We start from the raw sequence: 17,061 nt of genomic DNA on the forward strand, positions 1-17,061 counted from the left end.
CATTCACAATACTCTGGAGAACTGCAGATGCAGGATATGTAGACGCATGGATGCTGACAGCTATGGCGTTTAAGCAATGTGCTGTAATTGCATGCAAATGGACCTGAATCTGTATCTTAACACGTCTTCATTAGCCGGTTCACAAGTGTCCGCAGCGTAGATGGAGGGACAATGGAGGGTTGAAGTTAATTCTTAGTAGGCTGGCTCTGTTTTCATATTGGAAAACTTTAATTAAGCGATAAATTATGTTTTAAAGGGATGGTTTAAAGCATTGAATTCCATTAATGCTCTAACAAACAGCAGATATCTAATGGAGTTGAAATAGACACAGACATCTATATTTTAAAAACATAGAGGCCTTTCCCCCCAACTTTCAACAGATAATATTGCACGACAATGTCTTGGTGTATTTCAGATGGATCGCATATTGCTTTAATTAAGTGGTATTAATGGTATGCCTCTATGCACGAAATTAACTACCAGTAATAGGTATTCTGTAAATAAATAGTTCAGTATTTTGGGACCTTCTTTATCTTGCAGAGAGTTAGATGAGAAGATCAATGCCACTCTCATACCAGTATGCTAAATATGAAGCTACAGCCAGCAGCCGGTTAGCTTAGCTGAGCATCAAGACTAGACATTGGGAAACAGCAACTTGCAGTGTGGCTTTCTCCAAAGGCAATACAATCTACTAGCAGCATCTAATTAATATGTAGACTATTACTTTTAACTATTAAAACATTTTATTTATTAAATCCGTGCAAATTGCAAGGATAAAAATGGGTTACATGCAAAATTACTTCTTGGTTAAAAATAGTGACAAAGTCTGTATGCGTGTAGCTTTTGTTGGGTTCTATTATAATATTATAAATCTATCTACTAATTCATAAAACCAGACAGCACTTTTCGTTAAGACTATAAGTTGGAGACTGTAGACTGACTCTTACGTAGGAGAAAAAGATGGCATTTGCTAAGTGTACATGGTACTATAGTAGTATGCCAGCTACTGGGAAGTTGTATCACTTTAGCAATTTAGCTTGTTGAAGTATTGTTGAATTCATATTGAATGGACAAACATGTAAGTATTATTGATAGGATCATCACTATGACTGACACCTTGAACATTACATGTTATCATCTGATCCATTATTATTATTGAAATAATTTTTGCATTTTTAACAAAAGAAAAGCTAAGTGCATCATGAAGAGCACATATTTTTCTGTTATCGATTTCCAGGTCCGACTTAATCATGAATAACAGCTTTGGTAACCGTTGATGGGGATGAAGTGTGTGGCAGCACACATTATATTCATTCTCTGTAGCAAAGGGTGTCTCAACTCTGTTTTTTTTTTCTTCTTGTGTCTGGAATCGTTTTGACCTGTAATCCCCAAGATTACAGTGGCTAAACTGCCCACTGTGTGTTTTTATGCTCTTTATCAACTCCTGGTATGCTAGGCTGAGAGGACTGCTGGCCTCTGGATGCCCTTAGCCTGACATTCAGGGATCACAAGGGTAGCTCGCTGTGCGAGAGTGTGTGTCTGCAGGAGCACAGGTGTCTCCGATGCCCTTGGGGCTGAGACAAGCTCCTAAGACGTAGCAGTAGGTCAGGGGGCACAGCAATTAGGAAGCAGTTGGAAGTATTAATTAGCCAATATATCACTTACACTATTGTTGATGTAGACCGTCTTCTATAAGCTGGAAATAACCTCCGGACAACTTTCCCTCCTCGTCATTTTCCTGTTAGGCTTAAGTCGTGCTAATAATGGCCACCCACTGTTTTAGTAACCCCACCTGAAGTAGCAGGACAAAGATGACATAATTAGAAATGATGGCACAAAAATTACAAATAAGGAAGTGAACAATCGGAGACGATGCCAGAATGAGAAAAAAAAAACTCTTACAACTCTGTACCCAGTCTTCAGGCAACATGTCTCCTGAATTCACATCAGGTTTTTTTTGTTCCTCTTTCCTTTTCGGACGGTTTCGCCTGTGATCCGAGCCTGCCTTGAGCAGTTTGATTTTCCTTTCTGTGCCTCCGAGACAGGCTGTGAACTTTCAAAGGCGTAAAGCCACACTGAAACCTGGGAGAGGGGGGGGGTCTAAGCCTGCGAGCTCGGGAGCACTGTGTGCATGGTGGATGGGTGGAGGCTGGTTGTTTAGAAACCATAGAAATGCGGGTTGTAATGGGGATTGACAAGGCCACCCACGTGAGGGACGGACAGTCTGCTGAGACAGACAAGAGCCGTTACACAAGGAGGACATGATGTGCACGAATGGGACTGTGCAAGCAGACCTCTTCATACAAACGTCATCCCACCCCGTGTGTGGTGAGCCGGGTGATATCGTGGCGAGCAACACATCACCAACCCTTCAACTGAACGATAAGGCTCTTCCTGCTGTTGCCGTTCCTCCGTAACCCACAACCAAAGGACAAGTGAGAACACAGTAGCAGCTCCTTAGGAGTAGCAGAGGCCATTTTGCCAAGCCACCGAGTGATTGACAGGAGCTGACGATAAAGGGAGAGGGGAGCGGTGTTGAAGGATAGCGGCCTCTGTGATGGAGTGCTCATGGGGAAGAGTAGCTATTGAATCCTCTTTTTAATCTGTCTGTCAAGGTTATTGAAAGTGCTGTCTTCGTTATTGCGTGCCAGCCTTGGACTTGGAGGGGCCATAAGTATGAGAACACACCATGTTCTGGTGGGCTGATAAACACGCTGTAAGCAAACGCACACATAGGAACTGAGACAGATGCGCACGTGTGTATAAAGGCAGCAAAACAAAAAATACATTGCACTTTAGGCATTAGAAAAGTTGTTTCTTCATGCAAAACAAGCCTGAGTGGAAGGTAATGAAGGGGAAGAACAGTGAGCACTACATCTTTATTGAAGCTGTGAATTTTGCGAGGTGGACAGACCATTGATCCCATTAAGCCCCAGTTTAATGCACTCTTCATACCGATGGCTGTTCTTTTTGCCCTGTGCCCACCCCCCCGCTGTTGTTCAAGCCCAGGTTAGACCGAGGGGGCTCCACTCCAAAGCAGACCCCTTTTTCAATCAATGTCCATCAGCAGGTCTAGCAATAAGTTGTCAATGGGATTCTCATTAGGATTCAAGTATGCTTTTGAATAATATTGTATAGTACTGAATCACACTGACAGATGACTGTGTGAGTGGCAGTTGAGAGCTTGCCATGGAGTGAATTTTAATCAAAACAGGGGATAGTGTCAAGCAGAAATTGATGTGTCTTTCTCAAACCACTGATACTGCATGTTCCCGTTTTGTCTAATAATCTTTAGAGTTTACCCTACCATAATGAGGTTTTTTAACCGTTTCTAGGGCCTCATGTATAAAAGACTGCACAGCTTTCATACCAGAAGATGGCGTACGGCCAAAACTAAGTTACGTAGGTAGGGTACTACCTACGAACACAAATATTCACATGTTTAAAACGAGATGTATCCCAGGTCCTGTGCATTTTTCCTTTATACATCACAATCAATTGAGTGAAATTGAGCGTATGTGAACGAGCCTCCTCCCATAAATTAATATGGAAATGACTAACTGCGCCCCTGATGTAACTCGTTGTCCAATCACAAAAGCTTTTACCGCTGCAGACGAAAAAAAAAACAAACTTCTTTTGACGTGTATTTGCTGATCGTGGAGGAGAGAAAACAAAAAAAGTTTGAAAGTGGCGGGTGAAACTGTCAAACTACCTCCCACCTACCTGGTAGCACGCAGTAATATAACAGTAATAACAGGTTGGCCATTTCTTGGATTTAAGCTTAAAAACATGGCAGCACATTACAGGGATGAAGAGGCCAGCTGAAACAAGAAACCCCAAAAAAGATGAGGATGATTTAAAAAAAAGAAAGAAGAAAAAAGGACGTTTTATTACCAAGTGGACCATTATCAACCATGCCAATGTTTGTGAGTGGGTGATTTACGACAGCAATGAAGAACGTACATACTGCATACTGCAGTATTGTTTTATAGTTATAACACTGACAGCACTTAAATGTGTATTAAACGTGTGTTCCTAAGTTCAAGAATAAAACGAATCGCAGAAAATAGATGTACTGATAAAAAAGCCTGTGTGGCTAGGGAATTTTAAATTTAAATTCCACTTGCCATAGTGGATGGTATCCCAAAAAGTTTACTTCAGGCCCCGGACACATACATGGCTTTTATAAGTTGAAAAGCTGATAAATGCAGAATATCACCATCTTCAAAGACATGTTCGTATAATGTCAGTTTGAAGTGGAAAGCAAACTTTGTGGAAGAAATCATCCTCCCTGTCCATTTATAATATTCCGAGCTGGGTGAATTGCATGACCAATCAAATGGAACTAAACATAATTAAGATCTACTCAAGGTTAATTTGGTCAGTAATGGTATTAAGTATGTATGGAGTAGCCTATTTCTAAATATCAGTCCATTAAATCTGTTATTAAAAGACGATACTGAAATGAGACCAAGCATATACACACATTAAAAATAATTAGTTTGTTCTGTGTGTGTTTCTTGAAGGAAAGAGTGCAACTAAGGTTGAAGTTTAATGTTTACAATGAATTGTCTCTTCATTCAAACCGGTTCCTTTTCACAATCTCCTTTCCTTCTCATTCTGCATGGAGCAAGTCATTCATGTGCTTTTTGATAAAAATCGGTTGGTTGTCGCCCACTCATTTAAGCTCTATTCAAACTACAAATAAAAGACAGTCTTTTAGACTTCAGCTTTGGTAAGCAAGTAGTGCTACTTACACACTGGCATCTATCCAAAAGAAACATTCTTATTCATTTCATTTGAAAACTTGGTCACTGAATGCCCTTAAACAGAATCATTTCCATATACCAAATGTGTTGCTAGTTATTCCTTACAAGGCTAGCTTCTATTAACAAAATGGTCTGAAATAACCAAATAATCCATCAAGAGACACTGCTTTTCAGACAACTCTACCTTCAAAGGCTCATGTTGCCTTGTATTGAAATGTTCCTGTAATATTTGACCATTCATTTCATTTTAATAATAAAGCTTTGGAAGATATAAAACCTCTGAAAGATGCATCTTAGTAGAGCAAAATTACTTTTTTCTTTCAATGTGAGGCCTGTAATTTGTGCTGTCCCTGAACCAGCAATGGCTAATAAAAATGACATATCGAAAGCTACTGTGTATGATTACACTTTTAGTCTAGTCAACACTTTCCATATGTCCTTGATACAATATATTAATCTGATGTTGAGCGTTTAGAGTTTGAAACAAGATACCTGTAATACCATGGCAAGTACTCACTCCATGTTTACATGCATGCATATGTGTGTGTGCATGAGGGCACACATGGAAATATTTGTTTAAGAGGGAGATTGTTATGATCATAACATTATCAGCTAACGTTTACACTCCAGTGGCAATTAGAATGCCTGCTTGTGCGTAAATGTGTGCGCGCAACAAACCCACACACCATATGCCAGAGTCAGTGGGGAATAGTTTTCCCCAGAGAGTATTCCTCACAGCCCTCCAGTCAGTGTCTCAAATTAGAGGGAGCAGCAGCATAGCTGTGCCTCATCCACTTTAATAGCATTTTAACTGTTATTGGAGCTCCTATATATGAGCATTCAGTGATGCTGGTCATGCCGGCACGCCTATGAAAAGGACAGTGGCACACACAGCCTCCAACTGAACTGTGACAGGCCAATTAATATGCCTTCATTGGGAAACAGTCGTTATATAGGTCACCTAAGAAGTGTAATTAGAATGCATTTTTATTGAGAGCGTTAAATTGAAAAGGGGAGGACAATCTATGGCAAGTCGCTAAACGATGCAGTGTGATAGATTTGGGTAAAACAAAAGGTGACTGTTTATGGTAGAGATGCAAAGCGCCTCACATGCGAGAGATAGAGCGCACACACACACACACACACACACACACACACACACACACACACACACACACCAACCACCACAAACACACACACACACACACGGCTTGATAGATGTGTCACAGTGGAGATGTGAATGCAAGCCAATTACATTTATAATGTCAAACATGGGGCAGAAATTAGCTCAGTATATATGTGAAACTAATTGCAAGAAAATGCTAAATGATTAAATCACCAGGGCTATTTGAAGACATTAGACATTTGAAGATAGCTACAGCACTAACAATTTGTACCACATTTATAATTACATTTAATAGGTGTCTTATCAGTGCTCTAAAAGTGGATTCGGATTATCGCAGGCTGACCCAACCGACAGAACACAATTGTATTTTTTTTTTTTTTTTTGATGTGATGAGTGCTGGCTATTCTGCTCTTTGGAGAAGGGGGGAGATACTATTCTGGTAGAATATCTTGGATTGCCTCTTCAAAAAAGGTAAAATGGAGCAAAACACCATTGGCAGAGCAATGCTTTGTGTTTTCAAGAAGGCAGTCTGGAAGGTACTATTGGCATTCACTGCCACTTAACTTCACAACGCAATAGATTTCCTACAGTATGCAAAGACACATACAGAGCGTGTTGCCAAGCCGTCCTCAGAATTGACCCCAACCAGCGGCACTGACCTCACCATTGTTGGCGCTCTCAGCATTCAGATTGTATGCTAATAAGGGCAGCGTATGGAGGGAAGGGGAGTCAGAGACATGCTTTGTTATTAGGTGTATGCAACACTTGAGCTGCTGCTGCTTATTAACGTCCAAGGTCCAACACTTTAACGGTGCTATAAATGACGGTTATACAGTATGTAAGTATTGTCCACAAAGGATGATTGTAAAAAAAAAAAAAAAAAAAGGTCAAAGAGGTTAAATGTAGTCTTTAGGAAAATCTTTTGTTTTGCACTAAACGGAGCTTTTGCCACCAAATTAAATTTGACTCACTGCAGGTCAGTTTGAAGGACAAACACTACTACAGTGCCATTCATTGTTGAATACCAGATAGGGACTGCCTCCATGTTAGCTGTATGTGTCACAAGTACTCTCTGAACTGTGACGCAGAGCTAGAAAAAGAACGACAGGAGATGTGATGGAGAAAAAAGAAGCAGAGCGAGACGTTGATGAATGGAGGAGACATGATGAGGAAAGTGATTGTGTGTACATTTGAAAGGAAGCCGGATGGAAGGGAGATCTGTATTCTGCGAGTGTAGGCCGTAAAGGGCTTAGGGTTCTCCGGGTTGTCCGCAGCACCTGAAAGCCTTATCCACAGGTGTACAATCAGCAATATAAGCAATAGGCCCTTTACCCTAAGACCACATCATCCGCGGGCCAGCCATGCAGACCCAGGGTACCGCTCGGAGCTTAGAAAGAGATTAAGGTCTGGATCTTGTGAAGGAGGAAATGTATCATTCATAAAGCAACATTTCCTAATGGTTTATGACGTCCACAGCATGTCTTAACCATTTAACCTCTGGCTAAAAAATAATTCTGTTTCCAGTTTTGCTTTAAGAAATGTACCGGATTTTACAAACGAGTCAGATAAATAGTTTTTGTATGAACCAATTGCTTTTTGTAAATTACACATATGTACTTCAAAGAGCCATACAGTAGTCTTGAATCTCAGCTTTGGATTTACAGTGATGCTATTGCCAACGTTAAGGAATACTCTGCCGAATGAAAACATGAAAGAACTCAAACCACCTATTGGTTAACATTTTTTGTGTTTCATGTACAGCGCAACTGATTATTGTCAAACTATTAAATTAATTAAACAATTATTTTGATAAAATCAATTTGAGTCATTTTTAGTAAAAGCATTCCAACTTCTTAAATGTGAATATTTTCTAGTTTCTTCACTCCGCCGTAAACTGATCCACATTTTCCACCATTTTATAGACCAAACCATTATTTGAGAAAATAAACAACAATGAAAATACGAATCAGTTGTAGCCCAATTTTCAAGAAGTGATTAATATTCTTCTTGCTCAGCAGTTGGCAAAGTGCCATTTGCCTTTCATGGAATTAATTGAATCATGTGATCATCTATATGTGCTATTTGTTTAGACTGTGTAGTAGTGGGTTTATACTTCCTGTACACTACATGCCATCATGAAATCAACCCAAAGTGTTAACCAAATTACTGCGAAACCAGGGCTGGTGATGCGTTGGCCTTGATTTAAGAACACACACACAAACACGCATGCTGTGAGTCATTAGCCATTCCAGACGCAGGGTGATCAGCAGAGCCAGCCTGGTCTGAGACAATTAGAGACCCCAGAGGTGGCTGCACATCACAATGAGTCCTGCGGCCATGATTAAAACATCAGCCGCTCTCTATGCAACACTGACGGGAAAAAAGAGAGAAGGGGGAAAAGAAAAGAGATCACAAAAAAGACGAAGGGATTGAGAGTTTAGTTCTATCAGCTGTCTGTTAAAGAGGATCCTGATTTAAAGAGGGGTTTGTACATAATTTTATGAGCTGGAAGAAATCATCAAAAGGGGGATGTTGAGCTTCATTTAATCTTCACTGTACATAATATCCCCACACACATTCTGTACACACACAAGGGAATCGGAATCCGTTTCGTTTTTACAATTCACATTCAAACTTGTAAGACAGAGGGAGGGATGTGAAAATACCCACAGAGCACAAACCCACAGACTCACTTGCGTAAGATTACAACAGCCAGTGGATTACCACAGCTGCAATGTTGCTATCTCCTTTGACATTTGTAGCTTTGATACACATCTCCGTGAAGGGAGATTTAAATGGCAAATCCCAAAAGTGCTTCATTGAGCCAAGGTGCAAACTATTCAAAAAGCTCACAGAGGCGGTCAAAATAACTGGAACACCACTTGAAATAGCTGAGCATTGAAGTAACCAAACCATAATTGCAAAGGGAAGGTCATTAAACAAGCCCTTTAAAAAGGCCCACCTGAATACAAACATTAGATTCAAGTCATAAGCACAGGCATGAATTGAGATAAAGTTTGAGAGCAAAGGTTTTAATAATTGTTTTCCCCATATTTTGTTAAATGTAGTCGATTGCATTCTGGGTAAACCTACTTCCCGCAAATTTATGCACAGTGCGGTGGTAAGGGTGCCCTTCCAGTGGCGAAAGCATGATACAGTGCCCTCTATGAGGTGCACTTCTAGTAAAGAAAATGTAATGCCTTCTAGGGCGGCAACTGTGCCTTGCATGCTAGAAGTCTTTTTGTGTGCTAGTACCCCACCACATGCAAGGTGGTGCCCTTTAAAACATTTTTCTCCACTGCCCCTCAGACAGCCTGAGTCCCCCCTGGAGAGAACACACCTATGCCCCAGTATTTAAATGCCCTTACTGCAACACTGGTGCCAGTGATTATGATAACATGCTGCATTACAAGGCACTGTACCACAAGTGTCAACCATTAATCAAGGATCTTCTTTATTAAATTAGGATGCTACATATTTAATTGTTTGCTGGCCTAAAAGTCATATTCAACTAAACTGAAGCAGCACAGGTTGAAATATCCAGACTTTTAGTCCACAGTAAACTCCAAAATACCCAATCATACATGTCCCATTACGCAACTTCCTAGAGTCTTCCATTAGACCCTTGCTGAATGGTAAATGCCCACATCAGTTACTCTCTCAGTTGCTTTGTTACATTTCTCAGTTCCCAATTGACGCTCTCAAAACTGCTTGTTCAACCTCCTCCTGATGAGCTTGTCACTTGTGCACAAGATAAAAGCGATTTATCATTGTTTTGGTCAAAATGCAATTGCTTTGGCACATGCATGCAAATGATAATGCAAACGATAATGTATATATGTCTGCTGTTTTTTTACATGACCAATTGCTTATTTTATGTTTCTCATAATATAATAAACTGACTTACCCCCCCCCAAAATATCTAGGCATATGTTCATTGAATGTCTTTAAAAACAAAATTGTCAATTTTCCCAGAATTACTGTAATTTCCCTCAGGTGAATCTTGACTTCCATAATTAAGAGGATTGTGGAAAAAATTAGATCAACCAATAATCAACCTCTATTTAAAATATCTTGAAGGTGCACCTAATGAACCTTAAATTGGCAAGTAATCTAAACACAGTCCTAAATCGAAATGACACCAATTTGTTATAAAAACCAAAAATACAGAAAAAGCATCAATGTGAATCTTGTCCAATCTCTTGCAATCCTAATCTCAACCAAAAAGGAATGTGTGACTTTGTACTGCTGAAAGGCTGAAAAACAGCCATCATTTTTTTTTTTAGTCATAGTCAAAATGACTTTGTTTAAACTTGTGGTGTGTTGTCTGTACGCATTTTGAGCTATCAGCGTGTATGTCTACTCTGTATTAGGCGGACGTAAACATACACGCCAGTTGGCGTGTTATTGCAGTTGAGTTTAGGAAACGTGACATGCGGTTGGGTTCAGGAAAAGAACGGGGTTGCCTTTAGTAAAAAAAAGAAACTTACAATTGAGTTTAGGAAACGTAACACGCGGTACACGATCCCCAGTTGCCTGGGTGAAAGTGCTTTGTTTTACCCATCCACCACGGATTTTCACCCTTTCATACTACGGAATAAATTTACATTCAATCGCAAGGTAATGTAAGTCAATGGAGGCCAAACGGTGTTGATAAACTCGTTAAAAGAGAGTAGGCGTCTTGATAACACGCCCATAATGGCATACGAATCGGCGTGTCATACATACACTATTTCATGAGATCAGTCATCAGCCATCATCCAGCTTGAGCCCACATTACTAATACAGGCTCCAGTCAAAGAAAAACCAACCTATTCACTGCTATTCCCACTGTGATCTGCCCTCACATCCCCAGTCCTCACTGCCTCGGCCGACCCTAGTCTCCCCCAGCCTCCCCTCCAACTCCTGCCATCCCACCCAGCTCCACCTACCCTCAAGAGCCTTGCTGTCCTCTGATCTGGAGCGACACCCCCACTTACCCAAGGCAGCGGTCCTCCCAGAGAAGGTTGAGCTATCCCAGAGTCCCTGTGGTGCATAGCCCTCTTGTCCCTCTGTTCTTATGGTTCAGTCACCATTGAGCAAAGCCACTTGGGAGCTCCACTCCAGCGCCTACCTAACCCACAGTGATTCCACCGAAAACTCCCACTGTGCAGTGTTGTTCTTTTGTGCAACCAGCGAAGATGAGATGTTGCAAGTTTCAACTTTGAGATGGATGAAGAGGTTTTTTTTTTGCAATGGTGACAGATCAACTGTGCAAATGTTCACAATGTTTCATTGCTTCACTTTAAAATCACCAATTCTAACTAAGACAATGCAATAAAAGGACACATAATTAGACAGAAGTTTGCTGGTTAAACCTACAGTAAATGAAGGGAACACAACGCGTGTCAAACCCAATCTCATATCTAATGTGTCCAAGGTGTGGCTGCTGATGCTGTCTTGTTGCATTTGAGATGTTGCTGCACGCTCCTCCTGTTCCGACACATGCTATAACGGCTAATTAAATGTGATGGCTGGTATTATTCAATTCGGAAACAGTCGTACCTCAAAGAGCAAAGAAAATTACAAAATTGATTTGATGACAGCTAAATTGCACGAGAAGGCCTTGATTTAACCAGCCAATGTAAATGAGTCCAATTTAGAATCGTGTAATGCGGCAGGGAGAACGCGGCGGAAAATGATCAGGCCGGCCAGTCACAGATATTAAAATGAATTATTTCTAATCGGAATTTTAGTCACGCTACATTAACTAATAGAAAGTTATTAACATTTCAAGAGCGCGGGGAGAGAAGCTTTTGCCTGCAAAATTAACAGTGGCTGGGCTGACCCGTGGGCCTGGGGATGGGAACACTGTAATGACAGCATAATGACATATTTACATTTAAAACCCTGCTGGTTGATAATCAGATTCAGAATTAGACGTTAAGTCAAAGGAATATTTGGTCTGCCCTCCTGGCCTCTGCAGAGGGTTTCTGTGATTTCAATAGTTCAGTCAAACTTTTAATTTCCTTCACTATTTCTACCTAATCTTTTTTTTCTTCATCCCCCCTCCACTTGTCACTGGTGTCTTTTGTATGGTTGGAGAAGGTCTTTCATCTAACATGTTACAGTAACGTGCCAACTCCTTCCCTTGTTCCCGTCTTTATTTCCTTCTTTAATCTTTTCATTATAGAAATACTGCGTCGCTGCCTGTGTTTGTCTTTGTCTCCCTCTCATGATGAGCCCAGGCTGTCATTAGGCTAGAAGGCCATCCCTGACAGCAATTTTACCTCTGGCAACAAGACATTTGTATTTTAAGTGTTTTATATTAATTTTCTTTGCTCACCAATATCACTTCAGTCTCTTATGCTTCTTCAATCTGCTTCTGCTTTTTAAGTTCAAGGGCTGCAAAAAACACTGAGGAGTGCTTAAAGACGCCGCTTTCGAAGCTGTTGATACCTGCCAGGTTTTGTTAATTTTCAAAGTACAATGAATATCCATAATGAAACGGCATCCACCAGTCAGCCAAGGACAGAGCAGCATTCAAAGACGTTTCATCACTTATCACGCACTGCCCACTGAGCCATTAGTATTCACAACATATTACAAGTTTCATGGACATCATACAGACAATTGAGACGAACTCAAAAGCAGTCAATTAAAGGCATCAATCTTTCAGTATTCACAAGGTTTGTTTTCATGACCGGGGGTTATTCAAATTCCAGTTTTTTTCCAATAAGTTACCAGTTTTAGTCTCATTTTATCCTAATAGCGTCTTTATATTCACTGATTAAGTTGAAGATTATGTTTTTTTGGTTGGTACACAACAATTTACAAGCACACAATGTGTGTGTGTGTGTGTCTGTTATTGTTTCTGGGTTGCGCCGGAGTTGGGCTGACCTCTGGCTCAACACGATCAGCGCCAGACATCACTGCTCCTCTGCTCTCATTTCCACTCCTCCGCTTGTCTGCAACTGCTCTGTTCATCCGCAGCAAGCGATGAAAATTTTACATTAGGACAGACTGCTGTTTTGTTTTATAATTTAACAAAATGGAGGAGAGCAGGAACCGGTAGCCAGTAGTATAGTATGGGTAAGTATTTAATGTTTGATAGAAAGGGAAGAACCGCGCTTCTTTTCCCGGGGTTGTCGTGGTGGTTTTAAAAGCTTTCAGGTTTTGGGAGGATTTAGCGTGATTGTGTGTGTGTGTGTGTGTGTGTGTGTGTGTGTGTGTGTGTGTGTGTGTGTGTTTGCGTGTTTGCAGACACACAAGGAAGGACAATATCTCGGTTCATGTGTCAAGGTTGATTCATAAAATGTTTCCTTTGCAAGATGTAAGATGGTATTTGAGAAAAACGTGCTTTTCTATGTCCTTTGAGGTTGACACTTTTAGCTTTTGACATTCATATGGTCTATTTGTGTGTGTGTGTGTGTGTGTGTGTGTGTGTGTGTGTGTGTGTGTGTGGTAGTAGTAGCAGTAGTATCTGTGTATGCCTTGCCAGTGCCAGCGGTGGTCTGTTCTGGAAATAAAAAAAACACAACAAAGAATGTCTTGGGCTCTGACGTCCAGGCAGCAGACCTTCCTCTCAGCCCACCATCTGCTCCCTGGGTCACCAGACCCCCCCCCCCTTCCTGCTGCCTACGAGCTTCATAACTGGTTTCAATATGCACTGATGTGTGAAGCGTTAAGAGAATAAGCTCTGATTTTCTGTCTACTACAATTTACCCCCAACAGCCATAGTTAAACACATCTCGTGGCCCAGCTATTTTCTGTATGTCTAGAAATACCTCACACTAACCTTGAACACTTAGTATAACGTACCAAAGTACATTAAAAGACACAAAACGCAGCTCCATAGAGCCATGTTACGCAGTTACCATCAAAAACCATGGTTGTTCTTTATGCAAGGCAGCTGATAAACGAGTGAAAAACAGCACTTGGTCATCATCAAAGCTGGACAAAAATAGGGCTGTCGACGCGACGAGTTAACGCAAATCCATTTTGACGCCACAATTTCTTTTGACACATGATTCAAATTAATTGAATGGCAAGTTCAGTTTCAAAGCCCCTCCCAATGGTTCTCTCCACAACACTACAGTTATTTGAATGTACTGTGAATTGAGTTACAACTGGAGTACGTTGAGTCACAAATACCCCTTGAGCATTAAAAACTTGAAATACATCCCCTTTAAAATAAAAATGTGCGATTAATCGCAAGTTAACTATGGACAACCACACGATTAATGGCAGGTACACATTTTAATGGATTGACAGTACTAATAACAATAAAACTCCTTGCTGCTGGCTTCCAAAATGTGTCAGCTACTCTGTTGCTTAGGTGATAAATGTCAGACTAATAAAAAGTATAGCTTGAGTCAAATACTCTTATATTTTGCTCCCCTGCATGGGCAACAGAAGCGGCTGAAAATGTAAAGTGTTAACACAGGTTACAGTGTCGTCCGAGCAAGCGCCTGCATGAGTCTACCAGCAAACATGTTCAAAGTAAAAATGTGTTTGAGGATTGATGCAGTCTCTAAGCTACGCTCAGCAATTGAATTGTTGTTTTCTTGATACTTTCAGCCTGCAAAGAAAACTCTCGCCATTAGGTTTCTTTTTGCTACCTTGCTGAGATGGTGTGAGATGTATGCAGCATGTTGTGGTTACTTTATATAATTAGACTCCCTGTAATGGCAGGTTGAGGGGCCTGCAGGAAAAATCCTGTGGACAAAGTCAGTGAGTGTGTCCATCTGCTGATCTATTTTTTATGCCTGAGTGTGTGTGAGTGTGTGTGTGTGTGTGTGTGTACCTGTATTTGTTGGAGACCAAGGTGAGCAGCGGGGCACGTATATACAGCATGTGTGTGAGCTCGCATGTTTGGGATTTTGTGTGCAAGCGGTGTCTGCATCACAGCAACTACGTCCGTTAACATCCTGTGGAAAAAAAACAAAAACAAAAAAATGAACAGTTAGTCTCCCCCCACCACTTTACAAATGAAATCAGTGCTGTGAGGCGGTGGATTAATATCATAAGGAAGGCCAGAGTGGGCCATTAGAGTGGTGTAATGTTGCTCCGGGGCCTTGTGATGGATGGCCATCGGCGCTACGGCCCTATTTGCACACAGTCACCTCTGTGGTGGCCGCCATTAGGAGGACATGGGAGGTAAGGGCTAAGGGATGGTGATGAGGTGGTTGGAGCAAGGTTTTATTACAGAGGTGTGTGTGTGTTTGTATTTCACTGTTTATGCCTGTGTGAGTATGAGTGTGTTCATATTTGAGTGTATGCAGGGACGTGTTTCTGAAATTGTGTGTTTTTAAAGCGCGTGTGTCTGTGTGTGCTTCAACTCTTCAGCAGACAGATGTTGCGCTCCCCGCCCTCCACTCTATCTAAAGTGTCTGTCTCTCTCAGTGGACGGTGATAGTAGGCAGCAAACACGCTCAGTGTAATTAAGACAAATTAGCCCGGATGGCAGCTTGCAATAACAACAACATATGTTGGGAGGTTTGTGTACAGAAGAATACAATCAAAATCATCATTAGCAAATCACTTATCGTAAACAGAATCACATTTCCACCTTAGAGCTCTTGTAGATTAATAAGATGCCTTGATTTCTTTTAATTTATCTATCTACCTTTAGTCTTTCATCACTTTATTTGCCGTTGCCACCTTTACTGCAAGCTTGCCCTCTTGGCTTCTCTCCTTCTCTCCGTTGCTTTCCATCTCTCTGCCTTCCTCATCACTCCATGTCGAGCTTTCTGTTCTCACAGCAAAAATGCAGTGAACAATAACGGCGGCAGATTAACCATCAAATAAAAAACCCTATGTCCTTTTATAAACAATGGGATTTTGATTTCAGACAGAAGAAAAAGGCAGCCAGCTGTCACCATATTCTGCTGAAGTGCACACACTAGATTTGCATTTTGCTCAAGAAATCAGCTGTTTGTTTATTGATAACTATCACTGAGAGGTTTGCTCGTTGCATTGCTAAAGCTTGACTAGCACCCTACATTCTGTTTGAGAACTGGAATTGTCATAAGTGACTTTTGCAGTAGGATAAGAGGACACAGTAAGCTAGATAGGTAGTTTGCTTTGGTTTCTTGACGAGGGAAGGGAAGGCGCTAAAATAAAAGCTTAAGCTATTTTCCACCTGCAACTAAATAGTTTGCCTTTTTCTTATACATTTGTGTCTCATCTTCTTTCCGTTTATTTCCATCTCTCTGCCTTCCTCTATCACTCTCAATAGTCAGGTTTCCATCGAAATGCATTGCAAATTTGATCCAAAGTTCCAGAAAATTGCCAAAAGAATTTACAAATGAATGCTTTTCTCTATCAACTTTTATGCGAATATTAGGAGTTGGTTCATCGAGATAGGCAGAAGGTGTGGCCCATTCTCTGGTCAGCAAACCATCCATCCAGCCGTATAAATTGCAGGAACGTCCGTCTGTCACTGCCTGTGTTTATTATGTGCAGAGCCCTCGAACCTTTAGTCTGATGGGTTTCAAACTTTATAGGTGTCTTGTCACGGGCACGGGCGAGGACAGTGCCAAGTTTGACGTTGTTTGGATAATAAATGCAAAAGATATCGTCGGTAAAAGAAGCACACATTGGCTTTTGCAACTCTAGCTGCTGGCCACTCCCCAGAGTGAGCTGTGTTTTATCCCCGTCTCTATTCTGCTTATCAAACCAAAAATAAAGACAAGAATTAGTTTAGTGCAATTCACGATCTTCGTAGCTGACGCCGCTCAAATTCCCCAGCTGAACGCAAGCCCCAGCGCCGCGGGCTTCAACAAGCCGGCGGCAGCTAGCCCTGGGTCTAACCAGCAACAGACCCACGATTAGACCCCGCTGCTTGGGGTTTGTGCTGGCTGAATTCGGGTTGCTAGAGGGGCTGAGCTCTGTGTGTCCCCCTGGACTAATTCAGTGGGAAACACTGCACGCTTCATGGGTTAAAATCTATCAACCGTAGCTACAGTAGCAAACGTATGCTGATTTTCTCTCTCTATTAGATTTATCCTATAGCATATTTTCTGCTATTGCCACTTTTCTTTAATTCTTTGTTTCCATCATTTTCTTTCCTACCCCTCTTCCTTTGTCTTGCTCTATTGCTCTACATGTCACTGCCCTCCTCCTCACTTCTCTCTCCCCATCTCCCTAAACATTTCAAAAGAATGAATTACTTTGGGCTGTCAC

Source organism: Etheostoma spectabile, chromosome 24 (assembly GCF_008692095.1).
Source record: "Etheostoma spectabile isolate EspeVRDwgs_2016 chromosome 24, UIUC_Espe_1.0, whole genome shotgun sequence".
NCBI classification, from domain to species: Eukaryota; Metazoa; Chordata; class Actinopteri; order Perciformes; family Percidae; genus Etheostoma; species Etheostoma spectabile.